At 33.3% G+C, this 21,474-nt stretch overlaps 1 protein-coding gene across 22 annotated transcripts in view; it reads right to left on the reverse strand.

Annotated features, from left to right (window-relative positions):
* Positions 1–21,474, reverse strand: part of Sb (serine proteinase stubble) — a 136,259-nt gene that overhangs the window by 92,912 nt on the left and 21,873 nt on the right. Inside the window, exons 1-2 of one of the 22 annotated variants that reach the window (XM_074142215.1) lie at positions 14,927–14,943; positions 1,169–1,393 (exon numbers count right to left, since the gene is read on the reverse strand). The exons of 20 other annotated variants lie outside the window; for them this stretch is intronic. The gene's annotated coding sequence lies outside the window, so the exon portion shown is untranslated. Of the gene's footprint in view, positions 1–1,168; positions 1,394–14,926; positions 14,944–21,474 lie in introns of those variants that run through there. One more of the 22 variants, XM_074142207.1, reaches the window with a different exon arrangement.

Below are 21,474 nucleotides of genomic sequence, written 5' to 3' on the forward strand. Positions count from 1 at the left end.
AAAAAATGCTTACACCAACATACATCAATGATTTCGATTATTTTATTTTTAATAAAAATCGTCTGTTTAAGTTCATTCTTCGATTAAAGTAATTGTTACTTTATGTAGTAGTCAAACGTTTATAATAATAGGTAATAATTATCTGCCTTTATAGAAAATAATATAGTTTTCTTCAATCACACTCTCAATGTAGCTGTTCTTCTCACAATGTTATATATATGTTATGTAATATAAAATAAATAAGTATTGCATACTTTTAGGACAGATAATTATTCCAGTATTTTACTGTAAGTAAAATTAAATTACAATTGAGAAATGAATAATTGTTGAATAATCTACTTGTTATTAACTGTGTGTTATTTGTGCTCACGAATATTTCGGTAAGACGAATTCAAGTCTGAAATATTGTTTTAAATCCTCCGTGATTCAAATTTAAACAGTAGCCGACTCTAACTTTGTCTTTTTCTACTTTAACATGCATGTATAAGATGTGACAACTTCAGAATAAAGGGCATATTAAAGATAAATCAGAAGAATAATAATTATTTGGAATAGAGTTAAAATAAAGTACCTATTTAAAAACGAAGATATAATATACATTTTATCATAAGTATAACCAAATAATATTATGAACGAACTGGCCAGCATAAGGGTCTGTGACATCTAATAAATTCTAAAAAATGTGAAGGAAAAGTTAATGCAGCAAAATTACTTAAATTATATCAACTAAGCTTGAATGAAATGTTGGGTACTTGCTGATTTGTGTACCTTTTGGCGTTTAATCAACCCTTATACTTAACTTTTTAAACTGTAAGTTTTTGTTAAGGAGTTTATATATGATTTTGTTAAGATCTGACCTTCATATTGTGAATATTAGATATATTTGTATTTTACTTGTCGTTAGTATAGTTTTAAAGAATGTGACAAAACCAAATTTGTTGTAATTTTAAAAGACTGAATATTTTTTTTATTTACAAGAGTTACTATTTACATTTTGTTACTAATTAATAAGTATATAAATAGTTCAAGTAGTCGCTCAGTTTCGGCTGAATATGGGCCATATTATATGGCCATTGTTTTGTAATAACCGATCTCGTATTAATATTTTTTATAGTTTTTTTTTTGCTCCTTGTCCTGTTTGTTGATACAAAAATAATGGTCACCGTACCTATAGTGTACTTAGCGGCAGCGTTTACACTAAACCTCTGTCTGCAGTTTGGCTTCGCTACTCCCCAGTAACTCTTCGCCTCATTGGAACCATGCTGTCCTCAAGTTACCAACTGGATTATCGGGTTATTAAAGCTTGTCGAAGTCATAAATAAGGAATTAGCGACTTTTGTCAGTAACAGGTTGTGAAATTGTTATCTGTCAGTTCCGACTGAATAAACCATATCTATAAATTAAGAAATAAAAATAAGTTTGAAATACGAGTATATTATACTTATAGCTAGATTCTAAGTTAATCGATTTAGATTGCCTGCGCCGTATAATTCATTTTTAAACTTCGACCAACCACAACACAATGGGATTTGTGTCTATCAGTTTCAGTATGGTTCATATTTGTTGATTGTTTGGTACGTATAAAATATTCATAGCCCAATCGGTGTTTCAGATTCAGGTATTGGTTTCTTCCAGATTAGCAGCTGCTAGTGTGCTTTCAGTATAAGAGCAGATAAGTATCTTGTCTAAGCGTACAGATCGTGTAAAGATTAATTTGTTAGCATTGTGTTTTATTTTTCAGAGCTCAACCATGGTAGTAAGGAAATGTGTAAATGAAGACCGTGTAAATACTTGTTGGGCAATGGAACAGATGTAATATTGCCAAATATATTTGTAATTGCAAATATCTTCTGTGTACAAAGAATAATAAAATGGATTTTTTTTTCGAGCTTAATAAACAGCTGATTTGAAATTTAAATGAAGAAGCAGGCAATTAATAACAGTCAATGTTTGGGCGGTGTATACAATGTAACAAACTGTTTTGGCTTTGAACCAAAACAAGCTGACGTTATGTAATTGCTCGGTTAAAAGGTTTTACGCGAATTCTAATGAGTCAGGTTTGTATTCTAATAAAAAATGAAAAACTTGGATAGAATTTCTGGATAGTTTCTTTGGCTTTCTGTTCATGAGTTTTATTTTAAAAAAATAAAGTAAAATAAAAGCAATGGGGATTATTATTTTATTGTATTATTTTTTTTTTTACTTAAATCTCCCCACCCAAAATGGACACGATTGCAAAACTTTATTTTACTAGGAGTAAGAGCAGGTAAGTCATATCATCGTCATAAAAGTCATCACCATCCTGTTCAAGTAAATGTAAAAAGAAAAATATAACTGCGTACAGTGAATGTACTCCTCACTAAGTGTTAAGTGAACGCCCACGCAGAAGTTCTGGCGCGAGTTAACCCTTAGCTCTTCTTAAGAGCATCGACACGTCATTTTACCGCGATGGACAGTGTTGTCCGTAATATACAAGCACACAAAGAATACTTTCTTCACAAAAATCTTAAATGCTGTGCGCCTAAAGTAATACATAAAAAGTATCTCGTCATATCCTTTCGAGATAATGAAAGATGTATTTAAAGTTAAAATTTCTTAATAACACGCTAAAATTCAGTAAAAATTAAATAAAAAAAAAAAAAATAAGAAAGAAAAACACATCCGTTAAGTTAGTTAGTGAAATGATGAGATAACAGTAAATTTCAATTGTGTGCAATTTTATGCGGGTACTAACTAACGTGTCATTCACATGCACAATGTTGCACATTTTATGTTTGTTAAATTACTTCTGTTTATTAAATTTAATTTTTTAAATCTTTATTTTATCAATTGTTTTTTGTATTATAGGTACACTTTAATTTAATTTTATTTGTTCTACAGAAGTTTATTACCTTAACTTATTATTATTATATGATAATTTTGTTTATTAAACTAACCATTTGATGTTCCTTCCAGGTTAAAAGTGTTTATAATTACTAGAAATATTAATTTTTACATTCACATTAAGTTATAAAGCCATACATTTTAGATAATCATTGTGCTTTTACAATTTACGACATTTTATTTTTTTAATTTGAAGCATTTAATAACGAAAAGATTTCCTTTATAATGATTTACATTAAGTTAATTGAACTGGGAGTTAATTATGAAAAGAAAGAGAGTTTGGATTGGTGTTCACTGTCCTGGAAGTGATCGCGCTCCATTGTTGAACGACCATAATCAAGTGTTCTTTTAGGTTCTTTAGGGTTCTCTACGCTCAACAGTCACCATTCCTTTATAATACCACCGTTCAACCTAATTTCCTTATAAATGCTCTCATCTAGAAATGAATTTAGAGTATATAAAATTCTAACTTGGCTAAATCAACCCACGCGATGAATATTTCTAGTGATTAATGCTTATAAGAATTTGTCTTGAAAACAATTTCATAGAATTGACCAAATACTAAAATTTCAGTATTTATTTATTGAGAGTGGCCTTAAACTTGGTTAATTTTAATATTAATAAAAATAAAACATTTTTGAATGAACGCCTGAGTACATTATTTCCCTCTGTTACATCTTGCAGAGACTGATAGAATAGACTAACTAAATTTGCCTAATAATTAAAAAATAAAGGTTTAGGTATGTATCTTTGTTTCAAATCAGAAACCCTAGTTAGCTCTAGGAAAGTGCTGAACAAAAATACATTCAAACTTTGGTTTATATTAATAAAATTGATTGAATAGAAATATTAATAGGATTACTAAATTGCTAATATCTTCGAGTGTAAAATTTGTGCGCTAGAGGTGAAATTAAAATTTAGGGAATTTATGAACTGGCAAAACCTCTTACAAAAATCTATTTAAAAAAATAAAATTATATAATTTTTTTTAAGGAATATGAAAATCAGAAAATATTTATTAGAGCCTGTGGATTTGTTCTGCAATTAAGACCAGTGAAACCAACACTCAGCTGTGTCAACACTCGTGAGTTTCTGGAGGGATTTAAAGGTAAACTCCAGAAATTGTTGACATTGTTAGGTGTAAAGTGTTGTTGCTAGAATCCTTGAAGCAGTCGTTGGTCCACTTCCCTCTTTGGGGTTATATATTCGGTATCGTAAACAAAACTTCACTAAACTAGAAATAATTATTGCTTATTAATTAAGTATAATTAGAAATGTTTTTAGAGCATTAATCGAATCTACGTAGAATGAGGTTTTATCTAGGTAATTCCGATAGCTTAATTTATCTGTTATAGAGATAACTAAAAATAGCCACTGAAATGAAAGAGAGAAGTGAAATTTCTACGTATGAACTTGTGGACGTATCCCGTTATAAGATCAATTTATTAAATTACGATCTCCGTTCTTCTAGACCCTATAGTGTGATTTCAATTTAGATTAGCAGAAGTGAATCAGCAAGCTATTTATCGTTTCCTACAATTAAAAAAATATATATTTAATTTTTTTAATTTGTGTGTGCATACACTCTAAAATAATATTTTAATAGAATGACTGAAATTATTGCAATCTCAATTTATATAGGATAATTTCGCTATTTGCATATTTTGTACAGTTACTTCTTTACATAAGAACCTACACTTACAAAAAAAAAACTTACACTCTCCCGGAGAAACTACTATTGGCCAATTGAAAGACTTACAAAAGTACTCAACAATCCAACAGGTTTGAGAAGTAGCCAAAAAGCTGTATTATAACAGCGCTCGGCACTAGTAACAGCTCAGATGTCTAGTCGTTTATCTAAATAGAGTGGGCCAGCAAATTCAACGTTTGCAGAACATTTAGGAAAGTCAGCTAGACAAGACTGACCAACCACACATGCCAGAAGTGAAGTCGCTATACAGCTTAACGGAGGAGCAGACGTTGCAAGAATAAACCCCAAGGCTCTCCAAGAAGGCTACAGACTCCAATATTACAGTACCTTGCTGTTACGCTACCTTGCTTAAGAGTATTTAGAATCGCAGTAGCGTTGTTAGTCACCATCAAACCTATCTTTTTCTTCAACGATCTGGACAACCTAACAACACTTATACTCGATAGCTCCAGCACCTCTTTCTAATACGAGGGTCGTTTGAAAAGTCCGTGCAAAAATAAAAACTACTTAATTTTTTGGGGTAAACCTTTTTTATTTTTCAACATAGTCTCCTTTTAGGCATATACACTTCATCCAACGCTGCTCTAGTTCGTTGATCCCTTCCGAATAATAGGATTTGTCCAAGTCTGAAAAATAGCCATTCGTTTCTGCAATCACCTCCTCGTTTGAATAAAATCTTTTTCCCGCCAGCCATTTCTTCATATTGGGGAACAAATAGTAGTCCGAGGGAGCCAAGTCTGGAGAATAGGGGGAATGTGAAACGAGTTGGAACCCTATTTCCATTAATTTTGCGACCACACCTGCTGAGGTGTGAGCTGGTGCGTTGTCGTGATGGAAAAGGACTTTTTTTCTGGGCCAATCGTGGGCGTTTTTCTTGCAGCTCGGTTTTCAAACGGTCCAATGACGATGAATAATATGCACCTGTAATAGTTTTACCCTTTTCCAGATAGTCGATGAGGATTATTCCTTGCGAATCCCAAAAGACAGTCGCCATAATCTTTCCGGCCGAAGGAACGGTCTTCGCCTTTTTTGGCGCAGATTCCCCCTTGGTAACCCATTGTTTAGATTGTTCTTTGGTCTCAGGTGTGTAGTGATGTATCCATGTTTCATCCACAGTGACGAAACGACGCTTAAAGTCCTGCGGATTCTTCTGGAACAGCTGCAAACCGTCCTTACACGATTTCGTTTTTGGTCAAGCGTGAGCAATCGCGGCACCCAACTTGCGGATAGCTTTGTCATGTCCAAATGTTGATGCAAAATATTATGTACCCGTTCATTCGAGATGCCCACAGCACTAGCAATCTCACGCACCTTCACTCTTATGTCATCCATCACCATATCATGGATTTTATCAATGATTTCTGGAGTAGTAACCTCAACAGGGCGTCCAGAACGTTCAGCGTCACTTGTGCCCATATGGCCACTCCGAAAATTTTGAAACCACTTATAAACTGTTCTAATCGAAGGTGCAGAGTCACCATAATGTTTATCAAGCTTCTCTTTAGACTCCTGAGGCGTTTTGCCTTTCATAAAGTAGTGTTTAATCAACACACGAAATTCTTTTTCGACCATTTTTTGAAAATCACTCGACTTCCTCGATTCAAACGAATGCCAAACACAAAGAAATAGACCGATCTGGCTGAAACTTGGTGTGTGTTCTTCCAAGAGATGCTACTAACTAAACATAACCTCGATACGCGCCAGTAGTGCTATCTCTCTGACTGCACGGACTTTTCAAACGACCCTCGTATAGCACACGTACGTACTGCAGAAGAGATTAATGTTCGTTATCTTCTTTAGTTTAGCGTTCACCTCGGCACATTTATCTAGGTTCTTACACAATTTAGAAAATGAATACAACTAAATTAACAACGACACCTTGGAGCATAACAGAACAATGGAAAAGGCCATGCAGTCATTACCTATATACACCTTTCACAATTAACTCCCAAAAGACCTCAAATATGACTTCAAATATATCTTAAAAATCAATCAAATATAAGTCGCCTAAAAGTTTCAAGCATGAAAAGGATCACCATTAAGGACCTTTTCAATCTGAAACATTATCTCTTAAATGATTCCATCAATAAATAGGTAAAGTTCAGAAAGCTTTGCAAATAGAAATTCAAAAAATTGTTTAGAAAGGCTTAAAATTCATTTTTAAAAATTTTTGCCAAGAACTTGGTTAAATAATTCAGAAATAAAACAAAATCATTATCTCCTGACTGCAATTAAAGAGAGCACACAATTAAAAAATAAAATATAAAAACTATTTAAAAAATTTAATATTATATAGTAGCAATTAAAATAGACAGAGACTAGCCTGGTGGCTAAAAAGGAAACTGCATCCAGTTAGGTAATTAATTATTCATGGTTTCTCAATAAGGAGTTAAAAAAAAAAAACAAATCGAAGTAAAAAACAATTATAGATTAATAGAAACGAGAATACATCAAGAAAATTAATGTATGTATATTCTACGTTAACAATAAAAGCAGCGGTAGCCAATGAACAAATACTATATATTAGCATCACATTAGAATTACTAACAGTCATTGATGATTTTATTCATTTAGATAAAGAAGAGAGATATATTGCGGATATATATAACACACACACACACAAAGTATACATATAAATTCCTTCAGGAGTTTTCCTTTACTTTCTCCTCTGGAGAACTTGTCCCTGATAAAGAGGTTAGCCAGATTATTTTACGCTCGGTTAACCTTTAGTTTTTGTAAGTTCATTTTATTTATGCTCTCCTTATTTATTTAACTTTTCTTTTTTCATAGTTCTTAATTATTTTGTGATTAAGTTAACTTAATTTAAAATTTGGAACTTGTTTTTTTGGTTGGGATATTACATTTGAAGTTGTTAATAAGATGGAAATGAGAATGGCTGGCAAATAACCGGTATTTTGATGACCTGACTGCCCACTACTTAGGAAACGAATTTTACCTTTTAGGCTAAAGTCGGTCAGTTAAGTAGAAATTGCTGCAAAAAGTTAACGTTTTATAAAGAGTGCACAACTGTTTGTATAGAACAGAGAAATTTTAGAGAGCGCCAATTTTCTTTTACAATTACGAGAGTAAATTTGGATGTAACAAATAAGACGGTACCACTAAAGCTATTTATTATATTAGATGGTACATCGCATGTTGTTAGGTTGCAGGTAGGCCGAAAGATTATTAAACAGACCTAAACTATCACAATAGGATCTACGACAGAGTTGAACTGTTGATAGAACATAACATTCCTAAGATTCCAAATTTTACTATAAGAAAATACTTCAATCTTCAATGCTACCTTCTATGAAGCCAACTGAACCTATGCATCCAACCTTTCCTAAAGACTTAAAAATCCTACCCTTGTAACAGTCAAATAAATTAAATTTTAATAAACTTATGTAAACCTCACATATTAGTTTCGTCCAAGTTGTTTCAGAAATTTTCACAATTTTGATTGGAGATATTCCGACCGAAAAAATATTCATGTCAGCTCCTTTGTCAAGTGAATGAAAGCCTCTAGGGGCCAATAACATAACAAGATATAAAACCATTTGCAGATGAAATCGCCTTAGTGGCTGAATCGGGTGACAAACACCATCGCAATCTCAATATATTGAATGAAGAGCTAAGGAAGCGAGGTCTGATGATCAATGTCGCCAAAATAAAAAGCATGGTAAATTGCGAGGGAAAAGGCGACCTTAGGACTGAAGATGGAAGATGAGAATGTGCAGCAGGTAAATGTTTTTAAGTATCTTTGCTCACACACATTAGTGAAGATGACAAGCTGATGGAAGAAACAAATAGCCGAATTGGTGCAGCTGGGAGGCTGTATCATTGAAAGAACAATAAATTCCTCAGCAAGAATTAATACAAAGCACGAAATTGGCTTTCTATATAACAGTCTACATCCCCACTATAATCTACAGCAGCGAGTCGAGGGCCATGACTCAGAAATGGACGAATCACCTTCAGTCCGTAGGAATTAAATATTTGAGAAAGGTAGCTGGAAAGACTCGCAGAGATAGAGTGAAAAACACCAGAACCAGAGCTGGTTTGGCAGTAATTTCTCTCGATGATGACCGGTAAAGATGGTTCGGCCATGTACTATGTTAAGTGATGAGTGATTGCCGTTATTCTAAAAGGTTATTTTCAGCGAAGATTTCGGGTACTCAGCCAAGGGATAGGAAAAGACTGACATGGCAAGACAACATCATAGTAGCATGCCGTGAAAGGAACATTCCCTGGAACCAAGCCTCTGCCAGGATAGATTGGAATGGTGGCGACTTTTTCATACCTCTACACCAAACGGTAGAAGAGGGTATGACTAAGTATTTCCACCCAAGCAATCTTCCACTTCTGAAATTTCGCAACAGAAAACGAAATCTTGATGGATTGTTTAGCTGAGTTGCTGGTAAATCAAGATATTTTAAGATCGCTTCTTCCAAATCTCGACTGTTTCTGGTTTTATGGTTGTTTTGCTTGACTGAAGCAGAGACTCTTATTTCATTAGTTGAAGCGAAAACTTTACATATGTGCGCTCAGTCATTCGATAACTGGGAAGATTTCACAAAAGATATTTTTGAGTCTCAAAGACTGTGAACTTGTTCGACCACTCCTTCTCTTTTTTTTTTATTCTTTGTATTTATTCTTATTCTAATTAATACAAAATAAACTGGGACACAATTAAAAAAAAAATGGAAATTTTCCAACATTACAGTTTTATATTCATTTTCTCTTTTAAAACTTCCGTTTAATGTTTAAGAATCAATTAACACGGTAAATGTTCAACTTGTTTTGCCCTTTTTTATGTCTTGCGATTTCTATAAATGTTTTTAAACGGTAACATTCGTGGTAACATTATCGGCACTATCTAGGACAAAATGTTTACGTGAAACTGAACATAGACAGAGATGGAGAAAAAGAGAGAGAATAGAAAAACGAGCGGTTCTGCACCAGCCCCACCATTCTACTTCAATCAGTTTCTCTCTCATTCTAAAGCATTAGTATTTGTCCGATTTAGTAATGACAAGCAATCAAGTAGGCTAGTATTCATCCAGCCTGAAATTGTTTTCTCACTTTATAATATAGCTTGAATTAAAGAGTTCTCTTCTTTTCAATAACTTTAATTTTTTTAACGCTCCTTCATTCAATGTAAAGTTCGTTTATACGATTTTTCATCAATGCATTATTATTACTAAATGAACAAATTTAATACCACGCAAAGAATACAATTTAAAATGTATTAATTTAAATAATGATTATAACTTAAAGTTGAGCGAGTCCCACTTCTTCAGGGTTCCCAGTTACTCTGGACATTCACAGAAATATTATGTGAAATTATCTGGCAAAATGTAAAGTTTTTTTTGTTTTTTTTTTTTGCATCAGAGTCAAAAAAATGGATGGTACTGCGAAGAAAAAATAAAAAAAATCCTCTAAAATAGATATAGGTTGACTCTAAACCCCCAGAAGCTCTGGCACCAATACTAAATCCCGAATAAACCTTCAACAGATTGCAATGCAGGTGAAGAAAAGTCCTACAACCATTAAAAAAAAAAGAGATTTTTCCTTCAAAACTACCAAGAAATCTGCTCAAGAGCATCTTTTTTTGGCAACAAAGGTCCTGAGGAACAGGTCCTAACCCCATATTCTAAAATAATATTGATTTTGGCATGCCCCAAAGAATTTAAATCATATAGAAGAGAATTAATTCAGGTGGAAATCGATAACATCCCTTTATAATAACAAATAACAAAAATAATAATAATAACAAAAAAAAGTAATCGGCTTCCATTGCGGGGCTTAACTTTCTACCAAATTAGGTTTGGTGGGAGGGGCAGAAGCCCTTACATTTACTATTAACATTTTCCTATCAAATAAAATATAGCTGTACATGTCCGTTCTCCTAACCACTATCCTAAAACATGTCAAAAAAGATATGTTCAAACGAAGTATAACTGCTTCGGAAGAATCACTATCAAAGACTTGCAAATATGGTAAAAATCTATGTAATTAATTCCGTACTGAAAACGATGTTCAACATTAATATTACTACATTTTTAGGATTTTTTTTTTTTTAACATTTCATTAACGGCCGCTTGTAAAATTAATCTTGGTACATTTTGTTTCCTTGTTTTGCATGTTTCCTTGATGAAAAGGTCATCTTCAAACAAAGGACAGAAACGGCAATATTGGAAAAATAAGTTTAGATCAAGCGTTGATCAAGAAAATAAGAGTTTTAAAAGCCAATGCTGTAGCAGCGTCTCGTTGAATATCATTCGCATTGCTCATCTGAACTATTTATTTGTTGGGGTGCTTGTCAGTATAGGAAGTCGAAACAATTTATGAGCTCATGGCCGTTAGTTAGGCAACTTTTTTTTTTTTTTAAACAAAAAAGGATCTTTTTCAACCTTTTTGTTAGTGGAGCAACTTTCAATTCGATAGAATATGCTCGCTCTTGTAGAACCCAATAACTTATTCAAACTAACTAAACTGTGGTCAGAAAAGTCTGCTATGAACTGGCCCGAGCTTGCTTGTGGGCATGCTAAATTCAAATAGTTCAACGTATTTTCTTAAGTTCTAACTATATTTACTACTTGACGGTGAAAGACGGTGTAAAGTGCTGTTCGTATTGTTAGGTTGAGATCGCCGCAGGGTCTGTCTTTAAAGCTTGAAGAAGTGAATAGTCCAATTCTGTCTATGAAAATCCCTTATGTTTTTATCCAACAACAAAGCTAAGACATTTCTAAAATAATGGAACTCCTATAATATTTTCTGACAGGATATGTCTAAACGGATACATCTGGTGAAGCATCACAGTTCCTAGTAGGATAAGACAGTAAAAATCATTAAGAAACAATCAGCAAATAAAATTTCAAACTACCAAAGTTTAAGGTGAAAATATCATTATTGCTATCATGTTACAGGAAATTTTCATTAAATATTGTACAAATGGTAAAACCATAGCCTCCTATATTACATTTAGAACGGGGAAAGTCCTTTATTGAAAAGGCACTAAGTGGATCGGGGAATGCTAAGTGGTCTGTGTCACTGTGTGATGGGGAACTATATACAAAAAAAAACCGCAACACCGTGTTCTGAACTATTTCTATATGTACATATGTATATAATTTTAATATACATTGTGCTCTATCCGCCACACACACATATATATACTACACCGTAGTTGTACACGTTTATTAACCTCCTCCCCTCTCATTGATATTTTACATGAACATACAGGTTGTTGTTATTACCACTATTCATCTCTCCCTTTAATCCTTCAATCAAAGTTTTGTAATAAATATCCCGCTTCTGTTTTCCATTGTCATTATTAAACCTAAATTAAATAATACTTTTATTACATTTTCCAATTAAAAATTCATAAAACATTTCAAGCAAATAGAACGATTATTAAAATGTTATGTGACTACACATACAGCATCATATTTATTACAGAAGAATAAATATAATTTCAATAAAAAACTGGAATATGGCCAGCTCTGCCGTCGTTTGCCCAATGATAGATGGAGTCCGTTGAGTAAGGAGCTGAGATATAAGTGGAACACCTTTAGAAAAACTATTTAGATACCGAACTGATAGCAAGTTTCTGGTGGAGAAAAAATAGGGTTCTTAAGTGAGAAGATACGAATTTAAATTTCTGTAGCGACTGAAAGGACTAAGGTTAAAACTCTTTCGATCTTCAAGCAATAAAAAAGAACTGAGAATTAACAACATCAACAAAATTTACGACGAACCCTGTACCAAATTAAAACACCAATCCAATATCGAGCGATGAACTAGAATCAAAAACTATTTCCACTGCTATTTTCATTTTATTAATGAATTTCCACTCATAAACTGAAACGAGTCCATTTTTTTTTTTCGTTCGCTAAAGTATCATATAATATTTATTGCCCAAAAGGGATTTAACCTTCGATCAGTGCAGTGGAGATACAGGCTACTGCCCTACGTTTGTATGTCAATAACCACTAATCTGCTTCAAAGCAGATCAATATTTCTACCTAGTTTGTAATTAAAGTACTATTTACTCTATAAATAAACGATTTCCATTTTTGTTCTGTGCAGTAAAGGATATTTTTAATTAAACTGTTGTTTAATGGAAAAATAAATAGAAAATCTCTTTAAATGCATTTTCAGCAAATGCTTTTTGCTAACAATATTTCAACTGTCAAAGCAAATTGATCAACTAATAACCAAATCTTTTAAACAGTATACAAATGTTTTACGCTCATTTTCAGCCAGGTATGGAATTTTTGACATTCGAATATCGAGGAAATGAGGAAATAAAGAAGTTTTTAGCGAACCTCTCTCACAAACACTTTTTCTCTCTTCCTCTGAATTGCAAATATGGCATGTAGAGATAAGTATTGATGAGGGTAAGATTATTGAAGCAGTATGGGTTTAGCAACTCTACTGGTAAACAGTAATTCATTAGTCACCACACACTACACATACAAATACACAATAAAAGATGTGTTTAAGCAGCAGCTGTAAAGCCAAAAGTACTGCGATCTAAAAATATCCCCTACGTTTCCTTTAATTGTAGGAATTCATTAATAAAATGTAGTTTTCTTGAAAGTTTACAATGTCTGGTGAGAATATTTTGATGGTGAAGCTGTTTCTTACAAAATTGTCTTTATTTGGGGAGGGGGTGGTTAAAAGTAGAGGGCAACCATTGCGCCCTTTCTAGAAATATTGTACTCTATTAAAGGTGCCACACCCTGAAAATCCTCCTTCATGTTGAAATATCTGAGGGATCCCAGAATCTCGGAGGGTTCTATGGATGGTCGTCCTCCAGCAAACCTCTTTGAATGATACCCCCTCTCGACTCAGTTCGAGCTTCTTCAAGTGCCCTCTGAATGTCTCGTAAAGAACGGCCTACGGAATAAGCCTCACCTCTCTTCCATTTATAGTTAGTGGCCAAGACAAATCTTCCTCCTAGCTAGATCGATTGTCTATCCCGCCAAAGGGATTCCGGTCTTTCAAGTGTGATTTTGCGCCTGGCTTCGCCTCATTTTCTGGCACCAAACTAGGTCTGTTTTATTTTCTTTTTCAAGGTTCATAAGGCGAACTAATGACTTATAAGCTCGGTGTATACAAACTTGCTATAGGAAGGGATAACAATCTCCAGGATTTTTCCTGTCAAAGTAATTGTACCGATAGATTATTCTATTTTATAAACTCCAGTACTTTACTAATAATATTAAGAAAAAATGTAACAAAACAAATATGAAAATGTAAGATCGGTTGAAAGTTAGTAGGGACCAATTTCATTCAGATGAATCAAATTATCAGATAAAAATTGACAAACAGGTGTTTTTAGATGGAGATGGAGAAAAGTAAAAACATTAACTCTATTGTTCTATTTATACCGAACAAAAAATGTTCAATACACTACATTATCAGATCGTTCTGAACACTCCATCAGAAGGTGTAACTTTCTTTTTTAAATGATTGTTTGATAGAGATAAAAGTCCATTTAGTTTGGAGGTAAGGGAAAAAAAAGGCTGCAATTCTTTTGCATTCTCCAAAAGGTTGTCCTATTTTTAGCATTTCTTTAGAAAGGATTTCTTTTTACCCTTTTGAAGAGAAAATAAGGAAATCCAGATTGTGATTCATTAGCGGCTTGTAAACGATTTTTTTTGTAGTACTTTGCAAAACTGTATATTTTTTTTTTTAACTGCAGATATTTTTCCGCATTGACCTACTGAATTTTGGCCGTTCGTTTCGTCTTTTCTCCCAAATTTGCTTTATGGAATTCAGAATGTCTTCAACAAAATATTAAGTTATTATCAAAGGATGTTATTCTAAGCATAGTCAAAAGGCACTTGGTGTTCTTTTCTCGCTTTGGTAATGCTTATGGAGATTGAAAGTACTATCCGCCATTTGAGACGCTATAAACCTTTTTGGTGGAATAAGCGACCGGAGAAAGATATAATTTTGGCATCTATAAATGGAAGGGAACTAAGGCATGCTCCGATCTGTCGATTCAGAGGGCACATGAAGAAGCTCGAACTGAGAGAGCATCATGATGTGGGCATTTTTTGGTGTAAAAAATTAAAAAATAGTTAAAGCTTGTAAACAGTTAAAAAACACTCATTCAACTATCAACACATGTAAATGTGTCCTGGTGGTTAAGTGCTATGTTAGCCTTAAGGATGTCAGATCCATGACGAAAGTGGTTATACAGTTTCCTCCGAATGAAAAAAAAAAAATGTGTAAAAACTAAAAAAAGAAATTTTGAAGTTCAAAGACTCTCTTGGGGAGACTAGTCCAATCCAATACTGAATATAACAATCAATTTACCTTAGAATAAAAATATGAATAGCAATATTTGGGTTTCTTTTCAAATACTTGGATAATCAATTCCTCTGAGACACTTCGCGCCTGCTTAACTTTTTTGTATTGAGATTTCATATTTAAGTATAATCCGAAAACAGTTCTTGCTTTAGAAAACATAAAAAAAGAGAGTGCAGCATAATTATTATTAAAGGATTAATTAAAACCCTACTTTCACTTAACAAAACATAATATAAATACGAGTATTTATCTTCTGAATTCTGAACTCATATGCTATAATAAATTCTCTTTACTAATCCTCTTTAACCCAATCAAATATTCATTAATTAAAAATATAGTAGAATGGCCAGATGAATATTGTGGTAAATTTGCAACATAGATTTAGTAGAATTATTAACAATTCAATATTGAAAATCTCTCAAACCACCACTGGTAACAATTATTCAGCTGATTCAAATTACAATTTATTGCAGTTATAAAAGTTAAATAACTTAAATTATTTTAATTATAATTTTGAATACCATAACCCAAGCAATAAAAATGCCGAAATCGCGTTGCTTTGAGAAATTACCAGTTATAATAAGTCGAGTGTTTTCAAAAACAACCAACATGAAGTTATAGCATGCAAATAAAATGTATGAGAAAAAAAAAAAAAATTAACGATTCCTCCAGCTGACGTAGTACGATACTTAGGACTGTACATTGACAAGAGACTCACCTGGAACCCACATACTCGACTGAAACGACAAGACGTGAACAGACGCTACAAGCTACTTACTAGACTACTTGACCGCAGATCCAAACTCGACTTGAACCACAAACTGACAATTTACAAAACACTGTTAAGACCCATATGGACATACGGAGCTGAAGTGTGGGGCTCAACCAAACCTTCTAACTCCAAACGCCTGCAGACACTACACAGTCTAAAATCCTACGGAAAATCCTGAATGCTCCTTACTACATTTCTAACCATACAATACACACCGACCTTCACATCCCTTTCGTCACTGACCTAATAAAGTCTTGCTACCGTAAATTTCACAGCCTCCTAGCTCTCCATCCTAATCCTCTTGTCCAACAACTCTCCTCTCTAAACCTTCCGGACAATCCTCCTCGTCGACTGAAGCGAAAATGGCCTAGAGATCTGTTGTGATTAAATCATTGTGAAGGAGTTTCGCCAGTGGGTGATTGCTCCAACCATGACTTTTCAAGAGACTGAACCAATAAGATCAGATTTACTTGGTGCAACAATTGTTGCAGTTGTAAATATAAAAATAAAGTGAAAAAAAAAAAAAATGAGAAAAAATTAAACTAGAAGAACACTCATAATTTTACGCACAAATTTTTATGATTTCCGATGTACTTCTGATTTAAAACAATTCCTTCATAGTCATTTCCATTTTAAAAAATATCTTATTTTCTGTTAGAAAAAAGTAAGTTTCAATGTTAAAGATGATAAAATGAGTTACAGTATTTGATGTGGATCAAATGGATTTAATTAGTAAAAAAGAAAATGGATTTCTTTTTTGTTTTCTACTTTCCGAGATCTTTTTTAGAAAACTAAATGCATTGGACTAACTGCACTTTAAACTTAATACACCAAATACTCATGTTAGCACTAACTCTAGTAAGTTATAGTTTGGTTTAAAAAGAATGTTTTCTGAAACTTTACTTTATAAGATTTTCTGAGTGAAAGGAGATTTGAGCTCCTATATTAAAATAAAGTTGCACTTCTATCTGATTAATATTTTCTTTAAAAGCCTTATCAGGTTTAGCAAGATAAAAGATTTAAAAGAATGGTGTACAATTGTACATAAAAGCTCTAGTTTTGGTTTCCGAAAAGTTTGTAATTACAAACATTGTTGATAAAGAACAAATGCTAACTCCTTTAAAAGCCAAGGATTTGTGTGTTTACTAACACCCTCTCTAAACAAAAGTTCAGTAATCGGCTAAATTAATCCTCCCTACTTTAAAATGGCTTTAAATTCAGGTTCTATAAATTGAAAGCTATCTAAGTTAAATTACGAGTATAAAATAAATTTTGTTCGTCTGAACTTTTGAAAAATCTGACGGATTTTCTATTAAATTGTGAAGCATGATCGTTATTACTAACACAATAATTAAACTTATTACATTATTTTGTACAGACCGTGAAGAAGGCAATAAATTTGCCTGAAACATTGGTTTATAAAAAGAAATTTGTCAACAAAATTTTAGTGACCGTTCCAATTTAGAATTCACATAGTTTTGAACAACTAAATATTAAACGAGTACGAATGATTTATCTGTTAGTTAAGATGATTTTTTTCTAGTATTTTAAAGAAAAAAACAAAGACTCCGAAAATCTATTTATATAATGTAAAGAATAACCTGGCAACTAAACCATGAAAATGGTTAAACAAATTGTTTTGTTCATTATAAGAAATATTTACAACAATATCACTGCACCCACTCGCTGTCGAAGATGATTAAACTACGGTTAGACTTGTATGTCTGTGATAAGTTGTGGGATTTGATAGTGCATCGTTTTATGTATAACCAGAATTAATACGGAATCTTTTTCTTTCAATCGTAGGATTGCCTTTGGTCTTGGCTATTTATACCACAAGTTTGAAGCACGTAGTAGAATAAGGTGGTTTACCAGACCGTGGGTCTTAAAACAACACGTCTCAACACCCTAGAATAATTTTCCAATTAGGCTCCTCGACAAGATATCAGAATGTTTTAGCTGAATAGGCAAATGTATTAAGAATACCTAGTCCAGTAGTACTAACCGTTTAAATGAAATTTTCCTAGACAACTTGTTCATCAAGATTACTGCATTAGACGAGCTTACTTCATAAAACGGAGAGTATTACCAAGAATAGAAAGGGTTGCTTAGAATATTAAATACTTAACAAAGGGAGTGCTGACCTAAGGCCATCTTCATAGAGATAAAGAATGTTAAATCGCGTAATGCTAAAAGATATTGTTTTTTTTAGACCAATTAAATGCGACAAGAAAAAAAGATGGTCAGTTACTACGTCAACCATATTAACGTTATGGCAGAGATTCAATCACGTACAAGACGTTCTAACTCTCTATGCTTTACGAACATTCACACAGACACATCCTCACCCACACCACGTATTGATACAAGACATAGCATGCAACATATTAAACTAAGCACGAAATCTGGGACATGTTTTTATCATTGTTATACATCGCCAACACTAATGTTCAGACACACCACGTTGCCATTTTTTACTCCAAGATGTCACGTACATTATCGTACCAGTGCTTTGCTGACAGACTGTCAGAGTGCTAGCCAGTGCCCATTCAAAGCCACTATTAAGTGTTAATGTTTCTTTCTGCTAAACTGTTAACCAATTAGTTCGTAGCTTAACCAAAAAAAAAAAGTAAAAATAATTTACTTTTAACGTTTCACCAACGTGAACAAGAGATGATAATAAATAAAATTGGGTCCTTTCAAAGGAGTTTTCCACATCCTGCTATCACGTTAATTTTGGTCATTCTGTTATTCTTCTGCCAACTGGTTGGTCTTCAAACAACTTTCTGGATCCTCATTGTTTGCAAATGAATCTCAAACAGCAGTCTTATAAATTCCATAAGCCCTTATTCTTAAAAAATACAAAATCCTGAACAATTCACCGTTTTTCACACCTTAACTCTTTCCTTTTCAAGCAGTTCAATCCTAAAACTTCCAAGACCCAAATCTCTGACCCAAGACTCTGTTGGTCTGAGTTCGGTTATGTATAACATGATGTTCTGGTCTGTATGGGGATTAGCTAGTTGCGGACCAACCACTAAATGCGTTAACTATCAGACGATTGGTAATGACTGGCACAACGATGTCAGCGACTACCATGGCTGGCGTTATTTGATAATGCACTCTGCCTCTGACACGCTTTACGTCAAATACCTTGGCGACTTTGCCCGCAACAGCTTCTTTTCTTTCCCTTCTTGCGTATGGCAATGCCACATTAATCAGCCTTCCTCACCTTCATTCGCATTTCTACCGCTTTTAAGTACTCAACGAGCCCATTGTACGGAATCACAGACCTATAAATAATAGATTGCAGAACCTAATCATTATTACAGACCACATAAAAAGTAGACATTATTATTGGAACACAGGGAGGGTCCTCTCACCAAGCACTGCGGCCAAATTAGCTCCTCATCAAATTTCTAGATAGTTCTTTCCCTCTTTACGTGATCCAGGGGGTCCTTTCTCTGGTCGAAGCGTGCCAAAGATCACTTACTAAAATCTAGTAACTAAGCACAGTCTGCCTATGGAGTCTAGGTTAATTAACCATAAAGAAATATCCCGCAAATAAAAGATGCTTTTTGTGTTGCTATTCGCTTAATTGCCGGACACCCAATGACTTTCCAAGATGTTATATCCTATCAGCTTAAATTTAGAAATACATTTTTATATTCTGATCTAAATCTATTACAGCTGATAACTGAATAAAGAAATTTTTAGAGATTACAAATCTTTTTTTTTAAGAGAAAGTAAAACAAAGATAAAAACTAGCTACTGCCTTTTCAACATTACCAAGTGATGAATACGCCAAGAAATAAGCCAGCTTTATTGGATGAATGAGTCACATCTGTATGCCAATTAAGTGAAGAATCCGCAGAGCGTAAATCCTTTAAAGTTTATTCTACTATATAATGGATACAATTTTCACTTGGAAACGCAACTCAAATGAAAGTAGTTTCTACAGATAATGAACTATTTACTGCCGCTATATATCTTATTTCTTTGGTTGAATCTCCGACTATATGCATTCAAGTTTCATTGGATTAAGTCAATTTCTATTTCTGTTTAGAATAATTAGGTTTTCTTTTCCAGAAATAATTTTGAAGACGGTCTTGAATACATAGAAAGTTTATACCAACTGGAATCTAGTAAATGCAATTGGAAATAAATTGAGAACAGCTGTTAGATGTACTTGCTGCACTATATTACTAATAAAAATCTGATATTCTAACAATCACATCAATTGCATTACCACAGTTCAGTCTTGGCAGTCCAGTGCACTAACCAAGGAGCAAATAAAAGGAATATAATTGTTATTGGTCTTTCGAGGGATTTACTGCCTTGCTTTTACAAAAAACCTATTGGGTTCATATGATATCGCTGGAAAATAACAACCAATAGAGTCTAGAAAATGAGTCAAACCTAATCTTCCTAAGCTAGCTGTTCGAGCGAACCGATCAAAACTTGTCTGGGAAAAACCTAAGCTCTTTCACGCCCAAATCATTTCTACCAAATATCTTAAATCTAACTTCTTGACCTTCTGTCTCCTTCCAAATGATCTTCAATAAGATGCAATGTTTCTTCTCCTGCTTCAGGGGCTTATTATTTCAGAAGAAATATTTCTATGTGTATTATTTCTTTCACAGAATGTTGCTGATAGGTAAAGGAAAATAAATATCTCCCCCATAAATGAAGATAAATAATTCCAACTAGCGCTCCCTCGAAAATTGGAAGCAATGGAAACAAATTTAAGGATCTGAGCATTCTTCGGAAAGCATATCAGAATTTGTGTTAACTCCAAACAAAAATAAAACAAAAAAGCGCATGCTCACAAAATTGTTAACTAACACGAGCAAACAGAGTGATAAATCAGTAACTAACACCCTCTTGTTTAAAATTGGGAACAATCACTCAATTAAAAGTAACTTGTGTGTTTTTATTAAACAGTACGCGATGTTTAGATGGAGTATAGTGATTAGATTTTACTGTATTCTTCGTGTTTGCCTCCATATATTTAGTAAACTAGGTGACACTGAATTAACAGTACCCAGAGATCTACAAAAAAGATAAATACTCTTCTTTTTCCAGTCTCATTAATTACTCACACACTGCTAGTTAACAAAAGAAAACTCATATTAAGAATTGATTTATATTAGTACAAAAATATAGAAAAAATCTCGCAGTTATGCTTAAAAATAGGGCCTCACAAATATAATAATAAGGGAAGCGACTATAGCTATATGGTTAGCGTATTGGATTCCCACGCGAAGATACCGTGTTCGAATACAGATAAAGACCCTTAGATTTTCTTTACCTAGTAGCTACTTACTGATGGACAGTCTGGTCTGTAAAGTGATAAAAATGCCCGGAGGCCAGCAACGTACAGAAAAAAGCTTCAGGCGCAGATAACACCGATATTGAACCGCTTCAAATTAAAAGGAATAATATATTATAAAAGAGACGAAAATTCTCTTTTTACAATTAACGTGGTTTATAAACAAAATTATACTGTATAATAGTATCTAATAAGAAAAAATAAAGTGGGGTAAAAATAAACACAGTTCCTCAAATAAATCTTAAATAGAAAAGATCAAGAGTCAAATTTTATTATACGATTTAAGATGCAAACGTATCAGTTCAAACCATCGTAAAATTCAAACCATAAATCAGTCTGAAAAAACCAAAAGCTATTCATATGGTATGGCATTAAATTTGTGCCAATGTTTGATATTTGTAACCGTGAGTGTGTATGTGTGAAATAAAAATGCAATAAAGATTCCAGGCC

The sequence above is a fragment of the Rhodnius prolixus genome, unplaced genomic scaffold, assembly GCF_049639745.1.
Source record: "Rhodnius prolixus isolate KJV_2025 unplaced genomic scaffold, Rpr scaffold_6, whole genome shotgun sequence".
NCBI lineage: Eukaryota > Metazoa > Arthropoda > Insecta > Hemiptera > Reduviidae > Rhodnius > Rhodnius prolixus.